The 21,146-nt window shown below is 46.1% G+C and overlaps 1 pseudogene; it reads left to right on the top strand.

The window, feature by feature from the left end:
• The first annotated feature begins 15,329 nt into the window (after window positions 1-15,329).
• Window positions 15,330-15,535, top strand: LOC130296062 (U2 spliceosomal RNA; annotated as a pseudogene).
• The last annotated feature ends 5,611 nt before the right edge of the window (window positions 15,536-21,146 follow it).

Below are 21,146 nucleotides of genomic sequence, written 5' to 3' on the forward strand. Positions count from 1 at the left end.
GGGTCTGGGGGGTGTTGGATTTTAACTGCCTGACCTTGTTCTGGGAGTAGTAACCCAGTGCCAGAGCTGTCTGGCAGCGTCCTACACCTCCCATAGACAATGCAGAAAAATTGGGCTGCACTGAATGGTCACTTGTTTAGACTAGTCAGAGTTCATAACTCATAATATTTTAGTTTGTTTTTATTTTAATACAGCCCAGAACTGAAAATGAAAATATAAGTACCCCAGTCGGGCCAAGACTTGCGGCCATAGTACAGACACAGAACTGCGTCAATATTTTGCTTGTCTTTAAAAATAATTTAAAAAAATAAGGGTATGTACACGTAAACAATCCACTGCGGCTTACCCGCAGCTGAAGTTCTTTCTGTTTGCAGATTTTCCTCTGTGGAATAATACAAGTGTAATTTCCGTAGCGTAGAGTCAGCCGGCGGTTCATGCTGCCCATTGACTTTAAAGGGGTACCCCGGTGGAAAACTTTTTTTTTTATTTTTTTAAATGAACTGGTACCAGAAGGTTAAACAGATTTGTGAATTACTTCTATTAAAAAAAAAAAAAAAAAAAATCTTTATCCTTCCACTACTTATTAGCAGCTGTATGCTACAGAGGGAATTCTTTTCTTTTTGAATTTCTTTTTTGTCTTGTCCACAGTGCTCTCAGCTGACACCTCTGTCCGTGTCAGGAACTGTCCAGAGCAGCATAGGTTTGCTATGAGGATTTTCTCCTGCTCTGGACAGTTCCTGATACAGGCATCAGGTGTCAGCAGAGAGCACTGTGGACAAGACAAAAAAAAAGAAATTCAAAAAGGAAAGAATTTCCTCTGTAGCATACAGCTGCTAAAAAGTACTGGAAGATTAAAGATTTTTTAATAGAAGTAATTTCCAAATCTGCTTAACTTTCTGGCACCAGTTGATAAAAAAAAAAAAATATATGTTTTCCACTGGAGTACCCCTTTAAGGAGGTTTAAACCCGCAACGAAAAATTTGCCGGTAACCCACCTGTGTGAACGTACACTAAAGAGCTTTATGTTTCTTCTACATAGTGCACTAGATAATGAATGGGTGAGCCCTACTAAGAAAGTACCGTATTTTTCGCCGTATAAGACGCACTTTTTCTTCCCCAAAACTGGGGGGGAAAGTCGGTGAGTCTTATACGGCGAATACACCCCTATCGCGGCGGTCCCTGCGGCCATCAACGGCCGGGACCCGCGGCTAATACAGGACATCACCGATCGCGGTGATGCCCTGTATTAACCCTTCAGACGCGGCGATCAAAGCTGACCACTGTGTCTGAAGGGAAAGTGACACTGACCCGGCTGTTCAGTCGGGCTGTTCGGGACCGCCGCGATTTCACTGCGGCGGTCCCGAACAGCCCGACTGAACAGCCGGGTTAGTGCTTACAGGACACCGGGAGGGACCTTACCTGCCTCCTCGGTGTCTTCTCCGTTCAGGGGTCCCCTGTATGGCCGGCGCTCTCCTTCCTCGTCATCACGTCGTCGCGTACGCGCGTCGGCGTGCATAACGACGTGATGGCGCGACGGAGAGCGAGGATACCCGGCCGGCAGCAGAGACGTTCCGGAGCGACGGGGACGCGGCGACAGCGATGGAGCGACATCCAGGGCACTGGTGACGGGTCCGGAGCGGCGGGGACACGTGAGTATTACTTCCTATGCAGTGGTCTTCAACCTGCAGACCTCCAGATGTTGCAAAACTACAACTCCCAGCATGCCCGGACAGCCAACGGGTTGGCCACTTTTGGGTTCAAAATCTTAATTTTTTTTGATTTTGCCCCTAAAAATTGGGTGCGTCTTATACGCCGGTGCGTCCTATAGGGCGAAAAATACGGTAATGGTCAGGTGAAAAAGGGAAAAGATCTAATTTCTATAGGTGTAAGTGTCCACATCAGCTTATGCCAATTGTCCAAACCAAATAATCAAACATTATTCTAGTCCTGGGATATATTCTGTAGACATATGACATGACCACTAGGTGGTACTGTTTAGTCACTGGCATGTCACCAAGCTCACAGCTCTGGGCACACAACTAAAATAGTAGGCCCTCTAATATCTTGGGCAGTTTTCTGAAAAATAACATTGCAAAAAATGTTTTTTAATTTGACATCTATTTGTAAATCAGCAAGTTATACACCGTATTTATCGGGGTATACCACGCACCGACCTATAACACGCACCCTCATTTTACCAAGGATATTTGGGTTAAAAAAGTTTTTTACCCAAATATCCGTGGTAAAATGAGGGTGCGTGTGTGCGCATGTATACCCCAATATACACCCAGGAAAGGCAGGGGGAGAGAGGCCGTCGCTGCCCGCTTCTCTCCCCCTGCCTTCCCTGGGGTCTAGAGCCCTGCTGCCGGCCCTTCTCTCCCCTGGCTATCGGCGCCGCTGCCCGTTCTCTCCCCCTGACTATCGGTGCCAGCGCCCCATTGCCGGCGCCGATAGCCAGGGGGAGAGAAGGGGCAGCGGCACCCATTGCCGGCGCCGCTGCCTCGTTGCCTTCCCCCATCCCCGGTGGCATAATTACCTGGGTCGGGTCCGCGCTGCTCCAGGCCTCCGGCGTGCGTCCCCTATGCACGGCGCGGCGCACTGACGTCATGCGCCGCGCAGCGCATAGCAACGACGCCGGGGACGCACGCCGGAGGCCTGGAGCAGCGCGGACCCGACCCAGGTAATTATGCCACCGGGGATGGGGGAAGGTAACGGGGCAGCGGCGCCGGCAATGGGTGCCGCTGCCCCTTCTCTCCCCCTGGCTATCGGCGCCGATACCGATAGTCAGGGGGAGAGAAGCGGGCAGCGACGGCCTCTCTCCTCCTGCCTTTCCTGGGGCGGTATCGGCGTATAACACGCATATAGACTTTAGGCTAAAAATTTTAGCCTAAAAAGTGCGTGTTATACGCCGATAAATACGGTACATCTGTGCACCGCTCCCCCAGAGTGTCTCACTCCATCTCCACCACAGCTGTCCCCAGTGCCCATAGAATCACGTTACACAAGGTGTGGAGACAGTGAGGAGATTTATCAAAACCTGTGCAGAGGAAAAGTTGCCCACAGCAACCAATCAGATCGCTTCTTTCATTTTGCACAGGCCCTTTTAACCCCTTAAGGACCCGGGGGTTTTCCGCTTTTGCACTTTAATTTTTTCCTCCTTACCTTTAAAAAAATCATAACTCTTTAAATTTTGCACATAAAAATCCAAATGAGGGATTATTTTTTTCGCCACTAATTCTACTTTAATCATTTTACCCAAAAATCTATGACGAAACAGACAAAATAATCATTGTGCGACAAAATTGAAGAAAAAACACCATTTTGTAACTTTTGGGGGCTTCCGTTTCTACGCAGTTAATTTTTTGGTATAAATGACACCTTATCTTTATTCTGTAGGTCCATACGATTAAAGGAGTACTCCGGCACGCACTTTTTTCATTTTATCCCGTCCGGGCTGCAAAATAAAAGAAAACACACTTTCTCTTACCTGCCAACGAGCCCCCGGAGCTCCGGTACACTCCGGTACAGGCATTCGGTCCCCGGGCTGTATTCTTCTTACTTCCTGTTAGCCCGGCACGTCACACGGCGCTTCAGCCTATCACTGGCCGAGGGGGGACATCGCTGTGGCCAGTGATAGGCTGAAGCTCCATGTGACGTGCCGGGCTAACAGGAAGTAAGAAGAATACAGCCCGGGGACCGAACACCTGTACCGGAGCTCCGGGGGCTCGTTGGCAGGTAAGAGAAAGTGTGTTTTCTTTTATTTTGCAGCCCGGACGGGATAAAATGAGAAAAGTGCGCGCCGGACATCTCCTTTAAAATGATACCCTACTTATATAGGTGATTTTGTCGCACTTTTGGAAAAAATCATAACTACATGCAGGAAAATGTATACGTTTAAAATTGTCATCTTCTGACCCCTATAACTTTTTTATTTTTCTGCGTACGGGGCGGTATGAGGACTCATTTTTTGTGCCGTGATCTGAAGTTTTTAACGGAACCATTTTTGCATTGATAGGACTTAATGATTTTTTCATGATATAAAAAGTGACCAAATATACACAATTTTTGACTTTGAAATTTTTTTGTGCGTACACCATTGACTGTGCGGTTTAATTAACTATATATTTTTATAATTCGGAAATTTCCGCACACAGCGATACCACATGTTTATTTTTATTTACACTTTTTTTTATTTATTTTTTATGGGAAAAGGGGGGTTATTCATACTTTTATTAGGGAAGGGGTTAAATGATCTTCACCTTTTTTTGCAGTGTTATAGCTCTCATAGTGGGCGATAACACTGCACACACTGATCTTTTACATTGATCAATGGTTTCTCATAGGAAACCATTGATTGTCACGATTCGGCAGGCTGGAGGTGGATCCTCTGTGCCAGAGAGGGATTGGCGTGGACCGTGTCGGTGGACCGGTTCTAAGTTGCTACTGGTTTTCACCAGAGCCCGCCGCAAAGCGGGATGGTCTTGCAGCGGCGGTAGCAACCAGGTCGTATCCACCGGCAATGGCTCAACCTCTCTGACTGCTGAGATAGGCGCGGTACAAGGGATAAGGCAAGAGCAAGGTCGGACGTAGCAGAAGGTCAGGGCAGGCAGCAAGGATCGTAGTCAGGGGCAACGGCAGGAGGTCTGGAACACAGGCTAGGAACACACAAGGAAACTCTTTCACTGGCACAATGGCAACAAGATCCGGCGAGGGAGTGCAGGGGAAGTGAGGTATAAGTAGGGAAGTGCACAGGTGAGAATACTGATTAGGCCTGCTGCTCCAATCAGTGGCGCAGTGGCCCTTTAAATCGCAGAGACCCGGCGCGCGCGCGCCCTAAGGAGCGGGACCGCGCGCGCCGGGACAACACAGACGGGGAACGGGTCAGGTACGGGAGCCGAGATGCGCATCGCGAGCGGGCGCGTCCCGCATCGCGAATCGCATCCCGGCTGGGAGCAATATCGCAGCGCACCCGGTCAGCAGGTCTGACCGGGGCGCTGTGAATAAGAGAACGCTGCGAGCGCTGCGGGGACCCGGAGCGCTCGGTGTAACATTGATCAATGATTCTGCCGCTTGACTGCTCATGCCTGGATCTCAGGCACTGAGCAGTGATTCGGGGATCAGACACCAGGAGGCAGGTAAGGGACCCTCCTGCTGTGTCACAGCTGTTCGGAATGCCGCGATTTCACCGCTGCAAACCCGAACAGCCCCCTGAGCTAACCGGCATTGTTTTACATTCAATTTAGATGCGGCGTTCAACTTTGAACGCCGTGTCTAAAGGGTTAATAGCGCAAGGCACCTCAATCAGTGCCGCACGCTATTGGCCACGGGTCCCGGCCTCTAACCAACCCGCTAGACCGTGCGCTATTAGCCGTGCCCCCGCCTTATATAAAGGGAAAGGACTCAGGATGTACTGGAACGTCCTTGGTCCTTAACAGGTTAAAAATGAAAGAAGCGATCTGATTGGTTGCTATGGGCAACTGGGCAACTTTTCCTCTGAACAGGTTGTGATAAATCTCCCCAACTTAGTGAGCAGCGGGGAGAGCAGCACCCTGTTACAGGCATTTAGAGGGGTACTCTGGCGCTAACACATCTTATCCCCTATCCAAAGGATAGGCGATAAGATGCCTGACCGCGGGGGTCCTGGCGCTGGGGACCCCCGTGATCTTCCAAGCCGCACCCCGTTAGAATCAGCCCCCGGAGCGTGCTCGCTCCGGGTCTGATTACTAGCGATCACAGGGATGGAGCAGAGGGACGTCTCGGCTCCGCCCCCTCAATGTAAGCCTATGGAGGGGGCGTGGCAGCGTCCATTGTGCTTTGTTCGCGCCGAATGGTCCCTGAACGAGTCGGAGCACAACGCTGATGTGAACCGAGCCTGAGGTGCATGTCCTGATCCAAGGGTTGGTCTTGGAAGAAAAGAAGTTTGGTTGACCAGACAGAGGTAAAAGGGAGCTGTGGGGAACTAGAGCCAGGTAAGTACAGTGGTCCCTCAAGTTACAATATTAATCAGTTCCAGGACGACCATTGTATGTTGAAACCATTGTATGTTGAGACCAGAACTCTATGGAAACCTGGTAATTGGTTCTGAAGCCACCAAAATGTCATCCAAAAATAGGAAAAAGTGAGTATTAAAGAAAAATAAGTAGATAACTAATATAGATAAAGCAAATCCTTACATATAAAAGTAAGAAAGATCTGCTGGGAGCTGTAATCACTGTCTATTTCAGTGTTTCCCAACCAGGGAGCCTCCAGCTGTTGCAAAACTACAACTCCCAGCATGGCCCGGACAGCCAAAGGCTGTCCGGGCATGCTGGGAGTTGTAGTTTTGCAACAGCTGGGGGTACCCTGCTTGGGAAAAACACTGTCTATGTAGAGGACAGGAGCTTCTTCGGGGTCTTGTACAGTACACAGTGTCCCCAAAAAAGTAACATGGAGTCGCCCTCACCTGGTGTCCAGGTAAAGTGTACAGAACATGTAATACCTCCCTGTACTGTAGGGGGCGCTACCAGACATCAGTCAGTGCATGCACTTCAGTAATACAGGGGTTTAACCAGTGAATGTCCATTCTGATTGGTCGGTTCTTCCGTCCATTGACACGTTTCACAGATCTGGACTGTCTGTAGTATTGTATGTTGAGTCTGGTTTCAACTTACAATGGTCCAGAATAGACCATTGTATGTTGAAACTCTTGTATGTTGAGGCCATTGTAAGTTGAGGGATCACTGTAGTTCTTTCCATTCTTGCCATTGTCCTAGCTCTATAGACATCTCTAAAAAGTCTTTCAACTAAACTTACATATTTGCTAACCCAGAATAATTCCTGAGACTTTAACAAATGTCCTAAAGCTTTTCTGACCCTTTTTAGGAGACGTGATTGTCCTGACCTATATTAACGCCTCTGATATTGGCTGAGGGATGTGCGCTCACATGTGGCTATGGGAAGTAGGCGAAGAACTAGTTCTTCCAGCCTGGTTCTGTTCTGTGGTCTCATTTATGTTCATTCCTAGTTTTAGAATGTGCCAACCATTATGTGTCTGTAATGTAATGCCAAGCCTAGATACCAGGTTTCCCTCTGTAATCTCTTAGTACAGTGGTCCCTCAACATATGATGGTGATCCGCTCCAAACGGACCATCGTTTGTTGAAACCATCGCATGTTGAGGGATCCGTGCAATGTAAAGTATAGGACAGTGGTCTACAACCTGCGGACCTCCAGATGTTGCAAAACTACAACACCCAGCATGCCCGGACAGCCAACGGCTGTCCGGGCATGCTGGGTGTTGTAGTTTTGCAACATCTGGAGGTCCGCAGGTTGTAGACCACTGTTAGAGGAAGTTGTACTCACCTGTCCCCGCCGCTCCGGACCGTCACCGCTGCCCGGGATGTCGCCTTCCATCGCTGTCGCCGCGTCCCCGGGGTGTCCCCAACGCTCCGGCAAGGCCTCTGCTTCCCCGGCATCCTCGCTCTCCGTCGCCGCCATCACGTCGCTACGCACGGCGCTCCTATTGGATGACGGGACGGTGTGCGCAGCGACGTGATGACGACGATGGAGAGCGCCGACGATGCAGGGGATCCTGAAGTGAACGCGCCGGAGCCCCGAGGACAGGTAAGTGATCATCAGCGGACCACACGGGGCACCGTAAACGGCTATCCGGGGGTAGTTGAAGCAGTCTGCGCTGCCGGATAGCCGTTTATGCGATGGCCCCGACATACAAAAGCTTCATATGTTGATGCTGCCTCTGAGAGGCCATCGCATGTTGAAATGATCGTATGTCGGGGCCATAGTAGGTCGGGGGTCACTGTATATATGGCATAGTCGCTAATGGAGAAGTCTACACTGTAAAAGCTTAATACATAAAAAAATAAAAATAATATATATATATATATATATATATATATAACCTAATGGGCAGAACTTCATTGTTCATGTCGGTGAACTATTTTGTCCACCTTTATTTTGTGCTAATGTGTATACATCTCTGTATTAGGAAAAATAAGAAAGTTAATCGTGGTCACAAAGGGACAATTTTAATCATACTTATTTTGTTAAACAAGGTTGATTTTATATATATTTAAAGCAGTACAATAAAAGTAAAGCCTTTAAAGGGGTACTCCGCTGCTCAGTGTTTGGAACAAACTGTTCCGAACGCTGGAGCCGGTGCCGGGAGCTCGTGATGTCATAGCCCCGCCCCTTCATGATGTCACACCCCGCCCCCTCAATGCAAGACTGCCGTCTCGCCCCCTCCCATAGACTCGCATTGAGGGGGCGTGGCTATGACATCACGAGCTCCAGTGTTCAGAACAGTTTGTTCCAAACGCTGAGCAGCTGAGTACTCCTTTAAAGGGGTTATCCAGGGAAAAACTTTTTTTTTTCATATCAACTGGCTCCAGAAAGTTAAACAGATTTGTAAATTACTTCTATTAAAAAAGCTTAATCCTTTCAGTACTTATGAGCTTCTGAAGAAAAGGTTGTTCTTTTCTGTCTTAAATCCTCTCTGATGACACCTGTCTCGGGAACCGCCCAGTTTAGAATAGGTTTGCTAATGGGGATTTGCTTCTAAACTGGGCGGTTCCCGAGACACGTGTCATCAGAGAGCACTTAGACAGAAAAGAACAACCTTAACTTCAGAAGCTCATAAGTACTGAAAGGATTAAGATTTTTTAATAGAAGTAATTTACAAATCTGTTTAACTTTCTGGAGTCAGTTGATATATAAAAAAATAGTTTTTTCCTGGATAATCCCTTTACGTTGTGATAACCTGACACACAACTTAAAATGCTTCATTTCATTTATGCTAAATCTTCATCTCCATTGTATTTCCAGCCTATGCAAATACATCTCCTCGCCTCCGTCTACAGCTCCCGCGCTTCACATTTCACAGTATAAAATGCTCCAACTATTTTGTGATTAGCAATAATTTCCCATATCTGGGCTGTAGATGAAGGGAGTATTAATGGATATGCCAAGCTATCTATAGGGCCATATACCCATCGTAAGCCAAAATAATTTAGTTTCATGCAATGGCATCCTAGATAACAATATTCCATATAAAAGTATACAGTAAAATAATATCTACAACACACCACATTTTTTACTATGGGGACCAATGGGCAGGGCCATATATACAGATCTTGCTGCCCTTGCACTCACGGTGAGCAATCATATTAATAACGGGTAAATGTAAACGTGTACCTGTCATTAAAAAAAATAAAAAAAGATTGAGATGTTACAGAGACATGTGAAACATTTAATCGGTCAGGGTTTCATTGCTGAGACCGCACCGATCAGAAGAATAAACTGGGAGAACTCCTTTTCTGGACAGCTCCATAGACTTATAGTAAGGGCTCATGATGGAGATTGCTGCAAGTCAGGGATTGATGCATACTACCATGTACTTATTCCTACCTATTCTCCTGATTGGTGGGGGTCCCAGCACTGAGACCCTGACGGATCAAAAGTTTTAACATGTCAGGGTCTCAGTGCTGGGACCCCCACGAATCAGGAGAATACATTAACAAAGGAAAGGATTAACAATAAAACTATAACTTCTTATTGAGCAGTTGTGATTTTTATTGTGTGGTGTCCCGGTACTGGATTTGGTCCCGTACCTTTGTTGTAAGTCCCCACAGTCAGAGTTCTTCCATGCTGGAAGGGCTTTCCAGGTGGGTTCACCCCTAGTCGCCTCTTAATTCCATTCAGAAATGTATATATTTAATATATTTTATAGTGTAATTTATGTACAGGACCTGTGGTCACGTGATATGTATAGATAATTGTGTTATGCTAGGTTTAAGGACCTTTTGAGTCATGTGATGTACCATAATGCCTTGGTTTAGGACTGACAGGTTTGGGGACCAGTAAGCTTTGATCCTGCCCCTTCAGTATATAAGGGCGCTCTCTTTTGCTCCTGCTCTTTCCCTTGGGATCTCAAAGTAATCAGATCTGTTATGGCAGTGACCAGACAATCTAGGCCTGAAGCCTCCACTTCAGCCGCATGCTAAACCGTGAGTTAATCCAACTCCATCCTACCAAATCCTACGTGACTACTGAACCTAAATATACCCCTAAATTCAGTGGAACAGCGTACAGCAAACATCAAAGCTTATTAGAGACAAAGTCCCAGCCAACCTGTGAGGAGCCTAAGTCCCGGTCCTCTGCAAAAGACTGTTTGTTATTCATCCTGCATAAAATCTGCAGTAAAGTTATTTCAAGTTTATTATAAATCCGGCTGTGGACAATTCTTTATTCCTCCCTATCGCTCTTGGGATGGGTGGCAGTAGGACATATATAACTAGAGGAAGCCCTCACCCTGGCGTCACGACAATAAAGAGTTAGTCCTATACCCAGCAACACTACATTGCAACACCCCTGTTCACCCTTCATCCCCGAGCACCACAATTGGTAGCACTATAAATATACACAACATACCATGACTGGATAACACCACCACAGGTTTTAGTCCTCCCCATAGTAAGGTACAAAAAAAAAAAAACAAGTGTTGGCCCATTTTTTGTCACCCTGACTCTCAGAAGCCTAAACTTCCACCCTTACAGTCACCAATACCGTATTTTTCGCCGTATAAGACGCACTTTTTCTTCCCCAAAACTGGGGGGGAAGTTGGTGCGTCTTATACGGCGAATACACCCCTATCGGGTCGGTCCCTGCGGCCATTAACGGCCGGGACCCGCGGCTAATGCAAGACATCACCGATCGCGGTGATGCCCTGTATTAACCCTTCAGACGCGGCAATCAAAGCTGACCGCCGCGTCTGAAGGGAAAGTGACACTAACCCGGCTGTTCAGCGCTCTCCTTCCTCGTCATCACGTCGTCGCGTACGTGCATCGGCGTGCGTAATGACGTGATGACGGCGACGGAGAGCGAGGATACCCGGCCGGCAGCAGAGCGACGGGGCACGGCGACAGCGATGGAGCGACATCCAGGGCAGCGGTGACAGGTCCGTGAGTATTACCTCCTATGCAGTGGTCTTCAATCTGCGGACCTCCAGATGTTGCAAAACTACAACTCCCATCATGCCCGGACAGCCAACGGCTGTCCGGGCATGCTGGGAGTTGTAGTTTTGCAACATCTGGTGGTCCGCAGGTTGAAGACCATTATTGGGTTCAAAATCTTTAATTTTTTAGATTTTGCACCTAAAAATAGGGTGCGTCTTATACGCCGGTGCGTCCTATAGGACGAAAAATACGGTATGTTTCCCCCAAGTCCCAGCCCTTGTCTCCCCAGTCTAGGTCCCCACCATATGGTTTGGTTCGATGAAGCATCACCTGAGTATTGAATGTGAATTGCCTTTCTATAAACCTGCACTTCTGTCTATTGCCATGAATCTGCAGATGGCGCCAAGGTGCTACATCTACTCCCATTTATTGCTCACGGTTTCCACTTCTTGGGAAAATCATCACTTTAGTCTAATCTTTCAGAACTCCCTAGAACCTTCTGGTATAAAGGTCGGGCTAGTATATTTTGCTTGTGGTATAAGCCTAACTTAAAGGGGTAATCTAGTGGAAAATATTTTTTTTTTTTATTTGTTTAAATCAATTGGTGCCAAAAAATGTAACAGATTTGTTAATACTTCTATTTAAAAATCTTAATCCTTCCAGTACTTATCAGCTGCTGTATGCTTCAGAGGAAGTTGTATAGTTCTTTTCTGTCTGACCACAGATTTTTTAATAGAACTAATTTACAGATCTGTTTTAACTTTCTGCCACCAATTGATTAAACAAAAAAATTGTTCCCCCCCCCCCCCCCCCCGGAGTACCCCTTTAATGTCAAAAGTGCATAAGTTAGTTGTAAAAGACTACCAGGATTGCGTGTACTCTCTGGAACTACTCATCTGACCACCTTAAAGGGGTTATCCAACATTATATGCGGGGCTGCGTCTCCAGTCTCGGAAAGCTCTTTGTTTTCGGGACTGGAGACGTGACACAACGCCACGCCCCCTTGTGCCATCACACCACGCCCCCTCCATTCATCATTCATGTCTATGGGAGGGGGCATGACTGCCGTCGCACCCCCCCCCCCATAGATATGAATGGAGGGGGCCTGGTCAGATGAGGGAGGTGGTCAGATGAATAGTTCCAGAGATTCATTGATCCCCCACGATCAGACATCTTATCCCCTTTCCTTTGGATAGGGGATAAGATGTCTTTGGCCGGAGTACCCCTTTAACTTCACATGGGTTATCTCCTTCTGTACCATCCGTCATTATATGTACTGTGCTGAAACTGTTTAAAGGGGGCCTCCGGTGGAAAACTTTTTTTTTTTTTTTTAATAAACTGGTGGCAGAAAGTTAAACAGATTTGTAAATGACTTCTATTAAAAAATCTTAATCCTTTCAGTACTTTTTAGCAGCTGTATGCTACAGAGGGAAATCTTTATTTTTGAATTTCTTTTTTTGTGTTGTCCACAGTGCTCTCTGCTGACACCTGATGCCCATATCAGGAACTGTCCTATGCTGCTCTGGACAGTTCCTGACACAGACAGAGGTGTCAGCAGAGAGCACTGTGGACAACACAAAAAAAGAAATTCAAAAAGTAAAGAATTTCCTCTGTAGCACACAGCTGCTAAAAAGTACTAAAAGGATTAAGATGTTTTACTAGAAGTGATTTACAAATCTGTTTATCTTTCTGGCACCAGTTCATTTAAAAAAAAAAATAAAAGTTTTCCACCGGAGTACCCCTTTATTAAGGAGGAACTGCAATGGTGATATGACAAATGAATATCGTGTAGCATTTTAAAAAGAAATTATCTATATTTTTAATTTGGTGCCTAAATGCCTCAAGGAGTCGCCTTTCTCCCTCATATCCAGTACAAGACCCAGTGCCATAAAATCACATATGATATGACAAATGAATATCGTGTACTTCATCGCGGGCCTCTGCTCTCCTGTTGTCCCGTCTGACCCGGTCACTGCTGTTTCCTGCAGGTACACTGTCCTATTCCTCCAGCAGCTGTCTACTAAGGGGTCTCAGTAGGGTTGCCACCTTTCTTGCAAAAAAAAATAAAAAATACCGGCCATGCTAATTTGCATAATTAATTATATATGCGAAGGACCACAGGATACACATATGGGGGGAAATTTGGTCCTATCTGACCCCTATAACATTATTATTTCTCCTTATATGGGCCTGTATGAGGGCTAATTTTTTGCGCCTTGATCTGTAGTTTTTAACAGTGCCATTTTTGTTTTGATGTGATTTTTTTGATCGCTTTTTATTTTTTTAATAAAATTCGGGAGTTGCAGTTAGTTACTAACTACAACTCCCAGCATGTCCTGATACAGCCTGTGGCTCATCAGCTGCCACAAACAAAAACTACAACTCCCAGCATGTTGGACTATATAGTCGTATATAGTATGGGTCAGTGTTTCCCAACCAGGGGTGCCTCCAGCTGTTGCAAAACTACAACTCCCAGCATGTTGGACTATATAGTAGTATATAGTATAGGTCAGTGTTTCCCAACTAGGGGTGCCTCCAGCTGTTGCAAAACTACAACTTCCAGCATGTTGGACTATATAGTAGTATATAGTATAGGTCAGTGTTTGCCAACCAGGGGTGCCTCCAGCTGTTGCAAAACTCCAACTCCCAGCATGCTGGACTATATAGTAGTATATAGTATAGGTCAGTGTTTGCCAACCAGGGGTGCCTCCAGCTGTTGCAAAACTACAACTCCCAGCATGTTGGACTATATAGTAGTATATAGTATAGGTCAGTGTTTCCCAACCAGGGGTGCCTCCAGCTGTTGCAAAACTCCAACTCCCAGCATGTTGGACTATATAGTAGTATATAGTATAGGTCAGTGTTTCCCAACCAGGTGCGCCTCCAGCTGTTGCAAAACTACAACTCCCAGCATGGCCATCACGCCCCCTCCCATAGACTTGCATTGAGGGGGCGGACGTGACATCATGAGGGGGCGGGGCTATGACATCACGAGCTCCCGGTGCCGGCTCCAACGTTCGAAACAGTTTGTTCCAAACGCTGAGCAGCGGAGTACCCCTTTAACATATGGAACATGTGATTTACTGATCTTTTCCCGTACTAAACTTAGGTCCCCCATTGGTTATAAGGCTGATGACAAACTATCATCCTTGCTTTCATTTTAAGGGGTTTGCCATAGACTTTCATTGATAGGGCAGGCCGTGACGTCACAAGGGGGGCGGGCTGAACACGGGAGCCCGCACACAGCGTCCAGGAACTCAATGTTCCTTTAATATAAAAAATACTGGCAGGGTGACCAAAATACTGGCTGTGTCGGTAAAATACCGGCCAGGTGGCAACCCTAGGTCTCAGGGGTGAGTACATGGTGGTGCAGAGGATATGGAAGACGGTATCCATTGTCTTTGTCTCCCGCTTCATCATAAAGAATATATACCTGACATTCCAGTAAAAGCAGTTATGAAGTGTGAACAGAGCCCCATAAAGCTGTAGATCAGGACCTTACTGTTTTTACATCTGAAAATGGACAATCCCAAGTTCTCTTTTATTTTGGCTCTTGACAAAATATTGGGGGAAAAAATGGCGTGCAGTTCTTTTGTGGTCATCTACGTGTCCTTCGTGGCCATTTACAGCTGTGTGAAATGCATGTTATGTAGGAGAATGGGTTTTGGGTGGCGTTACCCTTTAATTACCCATTGAACAGAACAACATGTGCGTGTCAAAAACTCTCAGTAGCAGGAATATGAAAGCATTGTCCTGGGGGTCATTTCCTCGCGGTGTCCAACCCCCCCCCCCCCCCCCCCCCCACACACTTTTTGGCTGTCTAGTGTCTTGATGCCAAATACCTAGCTGTCTGTTTCTTGAGACTTCATTCCCGCTGCGGTCTGTCAGCCAAATGCGCAGAGTTGGCCGAGCTTCTTTGGATTTAGTGAGTGGAATGAATAGTTTTGCTGGGATGGCGGTGACTTCACCCTGCTATCTCCCAGCTGCTTCTAGTTTGCAGCCTCTGATGTGAAAAACAACTGCTTCTTATTCTACCCAGTTATTCACGTGGCTTCTAAAGATGTTTTTTCCCCCCGTCTGGTTGAGGATTCTGCAGACTGAGCAGGGAGGACATTTCATAGGGCGCACACAATATTCCTGGATCACAGAGCTGACATTCCATGTAACAACTGTCCTTCCATGCTAGTCTATAGCTGGGGAGAGCGGCTTTGGCAAAGGCGATGGATGCTCAGTAGATTGGTCATTTGTTGTGTATGTGCTTTACAGTTTTCTAGGAAATCCCCACCCAAAACCAAGAAGGTCTGTGAGTGTAAAAGGGAACCTGACCAGAGTGCACTCATCATAGAGACATCTGAGGCCTAGACCCAAGAATTGTCTGAGAAACGCTTCTCGGCCTTTTGGCTAAGATCAAGTGTAGTATCTGTTCTTATCAGTTCTATGCCGGTGGAGAGACACGCCGGTGTGGGGCTGGTTGGGATGGGTGCTGCATGGAGGGGGCAGGTGTACCGGGGTGTATCGGGGCTGGTGCCATGTAACCAGCTCAACGGCTGCCCTGATGTGACCTGTTTACTCCGGGTCTTGCCATGAGGTTGGGGGGTGTAGAGCTGAGGTACTTTTGTACCTCGGGGAGTGGTGACCCTGAGGTGCCGAAACTCACCTGGTGTTATAGCTCACTGAGTGAACGCACTGCACCATATACTCTTCACCTATGGCACTCACCCTTGGTATCCCGGCCTTCTGGCTAGGATCAGGGAAATTTTTATAGATCCGGACGGACGACCGGGCAGTATATCTGCACTCACTTATTTTTGTATGTCACTGTGCCACTTTGCATGTTTTGTTTGTACACAGGATTGTCAGGATGCGGTAGCCCTTCTGGGTGTCCCTCCTGGCGGTCTTGGTGAGATGTGTGTTGCCATTTGGTTCCTCATCTCCCCGCAACCCCCGGGCATCTTGGCTTCGGTCGAGATATCATCAGTACACGGCTCCTCGGCTGATAATTTGGTTAACGCCTAGGTTGAAGCCAGGGGCATTTGTGGCCCATTCTTGTCCTATTCTTCACTGAGCTCTTCCCCTTTTTACTAGATCCTTACTAACCATTCCTCACATTTCATGGATGGGGTGAGAGAAGTGTCATTGTGGTACATTCCTGTAACTCTAAGTATCATCAGACTGTTCCCTAAATCTCTCTGTCCTGTACCCCAAGTGTTATCATGTCATTGTCCTGTACCCCAAGTGTTATGTCATTGTCCTGTACCCCAAGTGTTATCATGTCATTGTCCTGTACCCCAAATGTTATCATGTCATTGTCCTGTACCCCAAGTGTTATCATGTCATTGTCCTGTAACCCAAGTGTTATCATGTCATTGTCCTGTACCCCAAGTGTTATCATGTCATTGTCCTGTAACCCAAGTGTTATCATGTCATTGTCCTGTACCCCAAGTGTTATCATGTCATTGTCCTGTAACCCAAGTGTTATGTCATTGTCCTGTACCCCAAGTGTTATCATGTCATTGTCCTGTACCCCATGTATTATTATGTCATTGTCCTGTACCCCAAGTGTTATCATGTCATTGTCCTGTACCCCAAGTGTTATGTCATTGTCCTGTACCCCCATATGTTATCATGTCATTGTCCTGTACCCCAAGTGTAATCATGTCATTGTCCTGTACCCCAAGTGTAATCATGTCATTGTCCTGTACCCCAAGTGTTATGTCATTTTCCTGTACCCCCATATGTTATCATGTCATTGTCCTGTACCCCAAGTGTAATCATGTCATTGTCCTGTACCCCAAGTGTTATCATGTCATTGTCCTGTACCCCAAGTGTTATCATGTCATTGTCCTGTACCCCAAGTGTTATCATGTCATTGTCCTGTACCCCAAGTGTTATCATGTCATTGTCCTGTACCCCAAGTGTTATCATGTCATTGTCCTGTACCCCAAGTGTTATGTCATTGTCCTGTACCCCAAGTGTTATCATGTCATTGCCCTGTACCCCAAGTGTTATCATGTCATTGCCCTGTACCCCAAGTGTTATCATGTCATTGTCTTGTACCCCAAGTGTTATCATGTCATTGTCCTGTACCCCAAGTGTTATGTCATTGTCCTGTACCCCAAGTGTTATCATGTCATTGTCCTGTACCCCAAGTGTTATCATGTCATTGTCCTGTACCCCAAGTGTTATCATGTCATTGCCCTGTACCCCAAGTGTTATCATGTCATTGCCCTGTACCCCAAGTGTTATCATGTCATTGCCCTGTACCCCAAGTGTTATCATGTCATTGTCCTGTACCCCAAGTGTTATCATGTCATTGTCCTGTACCCCAAGTGTTATCATGTCATTGCCCTGTACCCCATGTGTTATCATGTCATTGCCCTGTACCCCAAGTGTTATCATGTCATTGCCCTGTACCCCAAGTGTTATCATGTCATTGTCCTGTACCCCAAGTGTTATCATGTCATTGTCCTGTTGCTCAGGTTTGTCATTGTTCTGTAACCCTAGTTTCTTACTGTCCTTTCATTCTATGTGTCAGTGTTTTAATCTTAGGGAACTCCCCAAGAAAACACAGTGGGGCTTTGTCTTCAAGTTTTAGTCAAATTTATATTTCTAAAAATGAAGCAATTTGTGGCACAAATCTGTATCTGCTAACAAATGTAATCTTATTACAGTTACAATGTGCCAAAAGAATGAACATTCACAGTCACTAATGTCAGTTTTCTGTTAGGAGCTCCACTTCTCTACAGTCCACGAGATGCAATACATGTAATGGAAATACTGACTAGAAATTAACACATTCAGTACCCAGGTAATAGAGTATTAACAACACCCCTCTTACAGTCTGGATATCATTTCCTTTTGTATTTTTCCATTTTATTAATAGAGATTATAAATGTATACTGTATTATTTTTTGTTGCTTGTGTATATTTTGGGGGGGGGGGGCTACAGTGTTCATTTTAGGACATCGTCAGCCGCAACGCCATCCCGTGTCAGGCGAAACAGCATCCTGCCTCCTCCCTCAGACCAATCTCCAGTCAGTCATCAGCCACAACTCCCTCCTCCCTAATCCGAAACTCTGTCATCCCTCCGTCATCCCACTTCCTGCGGTGTAGTAGAGCCGAGTCCGTGTCGGCTCTCTGCTATACGGGTTCTGCTGTACATGCTGTGCAGTGTCGGCTCTGCTATACAGACTCTGTAGAACAAGTAGTGTCTGTAGTACATGTGCATGTGTCACAGTTTCGACTCTGTTATACATGCTGTGCAGTGTCGGCTCTGCTGTGCGGCAGGAAGTTTCGACCGAGGGAAAATCGTCTGAGGGATGACAGAGTTTTGGATGAGGGAGTTTCGGATGAGGGAAGAGAGAGTTGTGGCTGATGGATGACGTTGATTGGTGTGAGGGAGGAAGCGGGACGCTGTTTTGCCTGACTGGAGACTGAGTTGCCACTAACGGCGATTGGTCCGAGGGAGGAGGCGGGACGCTGTTTCGCCTGACACGGGATGGAGTTACGGCTGACGATGTCCTACAATGGACGCCATAAGGGGGATTTAAATCATGACACAAGCTTAGAAATATCTATAATTTATGAGACGTCCTATTAATAGCCGTGACCCGTAAACTGTACATAAACTTGCCTCGGTCAAATAAATGTCGCTGTTCAGGAAGAGGCTCTTGTGCAATAACTCATTAGAGCGGATTACTTTCTGGTGACCGGCGCGGGACAGCCAAGAGGACCCCACTCGCCCCCAGTTATACCGCACAGATCTCCTTCTATATTAATCCTCCTCTGTTTACATTGTGACATGTTAGTTTTAATTTCCTTTCTGAGGAGTTTTAATATTAGATCAGAACAATTAGTGTTTGTTGAGATAATTTCCTTGGATTAAAAAAAACTACTGGAAATGAACTTTGCCTGAACCAGAATCTTATCTTTTCTGATGTGACGTTCTCAAGTGGAAGAAGCTTTTTCTACTTACACAAAAATACCAGTGTGGTGAGCCAGGGGGTGCGATGTGAGGTGTAGGGGGCACCTAGTGTTACCCAGGGGTAGATGGTGTTAACCCCTTAGTGTTCGTGACGTCAGGGCGTGGTTTGCCTATGTAACCACGCAAAGGTAATCCCGTTACTCCTAGGTTAGGCAGGGGCAAATAATAGTCCAAGACCAGGTTAGGTTAACAGTAGCTTTACTGAGGTAAACAGGTGGTACAGTCTTTACAGCTAGGCCAGGATTTCAGAGAGGTGACCAGTAACACAGGGGACCTCGCAGCTTGCTGGGACTTGCAGTGACTTTGACAGACTTTATGACAGCCACGCTTGCTATAATTGACTTGACTTGACTGAAAATAGGGACAGCAGACAGAGATGACTTGACTTACTGACTTGTGGCTGCAAATTAGGCTTTATGCCTCCAGATGTGCTGGACACTGACCCTGAGATGTCCGGACTGGACTTGAACTCAGGATCTAAGAGCAATGAATGATCAAAGAGGCAGATTGCTGCTCCTCCCTTCCTTATAAAGGGGGCTGTGCAAGGAGCCCATAGGCTAGCTGCGGGTCACCTGGTGCTCTTTAGGTAGCAAAACATGTGACTTTAACATATGACAACCATTATCATGTGACTAATAACCATGTGACCATATCAAAGGTCCTTTACACTTTATGTAAAACCTATACACTTTATGGGGGAACACTGCAGGTGAGCCCTGAGGACGTACAGGGACTCAACCTGACAGGACTGTAGGAACATATCCCGTACTGGGACATCACACCAGTATCCTTAATAATTCTACTCAGCCTGTGCTAAAGTTATAGCCCATATGGCTTCAATACAGGTACCAAAAGGGTCATCTCTAGAGTTTCCACATTTTCCTCCGAAAATGCAAAAACTTACTATTTACTATTAGCCCCGCGGTCCAAAGCACCCCTGGAGGTCTAGAGCCTAGACCTGGCTTCTCTTATGGCCTAGGGCAGTGATAAGGTCACTCAATAGCTGAGTGGAGATTCTCCTAGACACTGGTTGGATGGATATTTAGGGAATACACAGAAATTTTGTTATGCAAGGTGTGTGGAAAAGCTGTGTCACAAGATGTATAGAAATAAGGATATAGCTATAAAATAATAAATGTTAATACTGTATTTAGGAGACCATACAGAAAGATTTCCCATTAAAGGCCATGATTTATATTTAACGTGTCTTGCTCTAGAGGACCATACGGGGCTCTGTACAGGAGATTGCAGGCTCCCCCAAAATCTGAAACTTATCCCCTATCCCCTATCTTCTTCTTTAATGCATTACATAACCATTGAATTAAATAAGAACAGTGTAATACTTCTTGTTTCCTGTGGGGGTGCTGAAGAGAAACCAAACCCTTGTGTCCTTGGCTCCTCCACAAAGTACAACAGATTCCAGCAGCAAAACTTTCTGTGATGAGTTAATCCCATTAATGTTGGGATCCCCCCCTGACAAAATGAATTGTGCGAAGCAGATACTTCCAACACATTGACAGCATAGGATAACTCAATCATTTATGTTGTTACCAGTGATTTTTTCTTTTTAATTTCGGGGGAAACACTTCTAATTCTTTAGAAAATTGTGACGTTACGGAAGTAACTAACCTTGTCCCAGTTCCCACCTCCACTCATTAAATTGCCTAATCTAAAACCAGAGAACTAGCATAAAGACCAGATACATTTATACATTTCGGTTCTGGAGTCTCGGGGATAGTTTTTTCGGTAAACATCTAGGAACTATATTTTATGCTTTTATCTCTGATCAAACAATCCAATATGGAAATGTCATTGAGCCAAATATGAGGGATCTCATTGTCCATTACTAGAAATGCTTTGCATACGGAAGTGTTATTAGTGTTCCAAGGAAATTCTGCATCTGTTATAAATACACAGTATGTTCTGGGCTAAGGGACTGGATCTTTCCATAATTTTTATCTTTTTTCATTACCCACAACTCAATTGTTAACCTGTTAACAGGACGTTATCTTTCAAAGAGGTTCTCCAAGGCTTTGATGCCCTTAGGGTAACCATCATCATCAGAGCGGTGAGGTTCTTACCAACCATCTAATTGAAGGCACCATCGCCATCCAGTGAGCCCTCGGTCCCCTTCATGGTTCAGTAGGCCCCGCATGGCTGTGTCTGGTACCATATCTCAGTCCACTTGACTGTTTCTGAGTTGCTCTGAATTGT

The sequence above is a fragment of the Hyla sarda genome, chromosome 11 (assembly GCF_029499605.1).
Source record: "Hyla sarda isolate aHylSar1 chromosome 11, aHylSar1.hap1, whole genome shotgun sequence".
In the NCBI taxonomy this organism is placed as follows: domain Eukaryota; kingdom Metazoa; phylum Chordata; class Amphibia; order Anura; family Hylidae; genus Hyla; species Hyla sarda.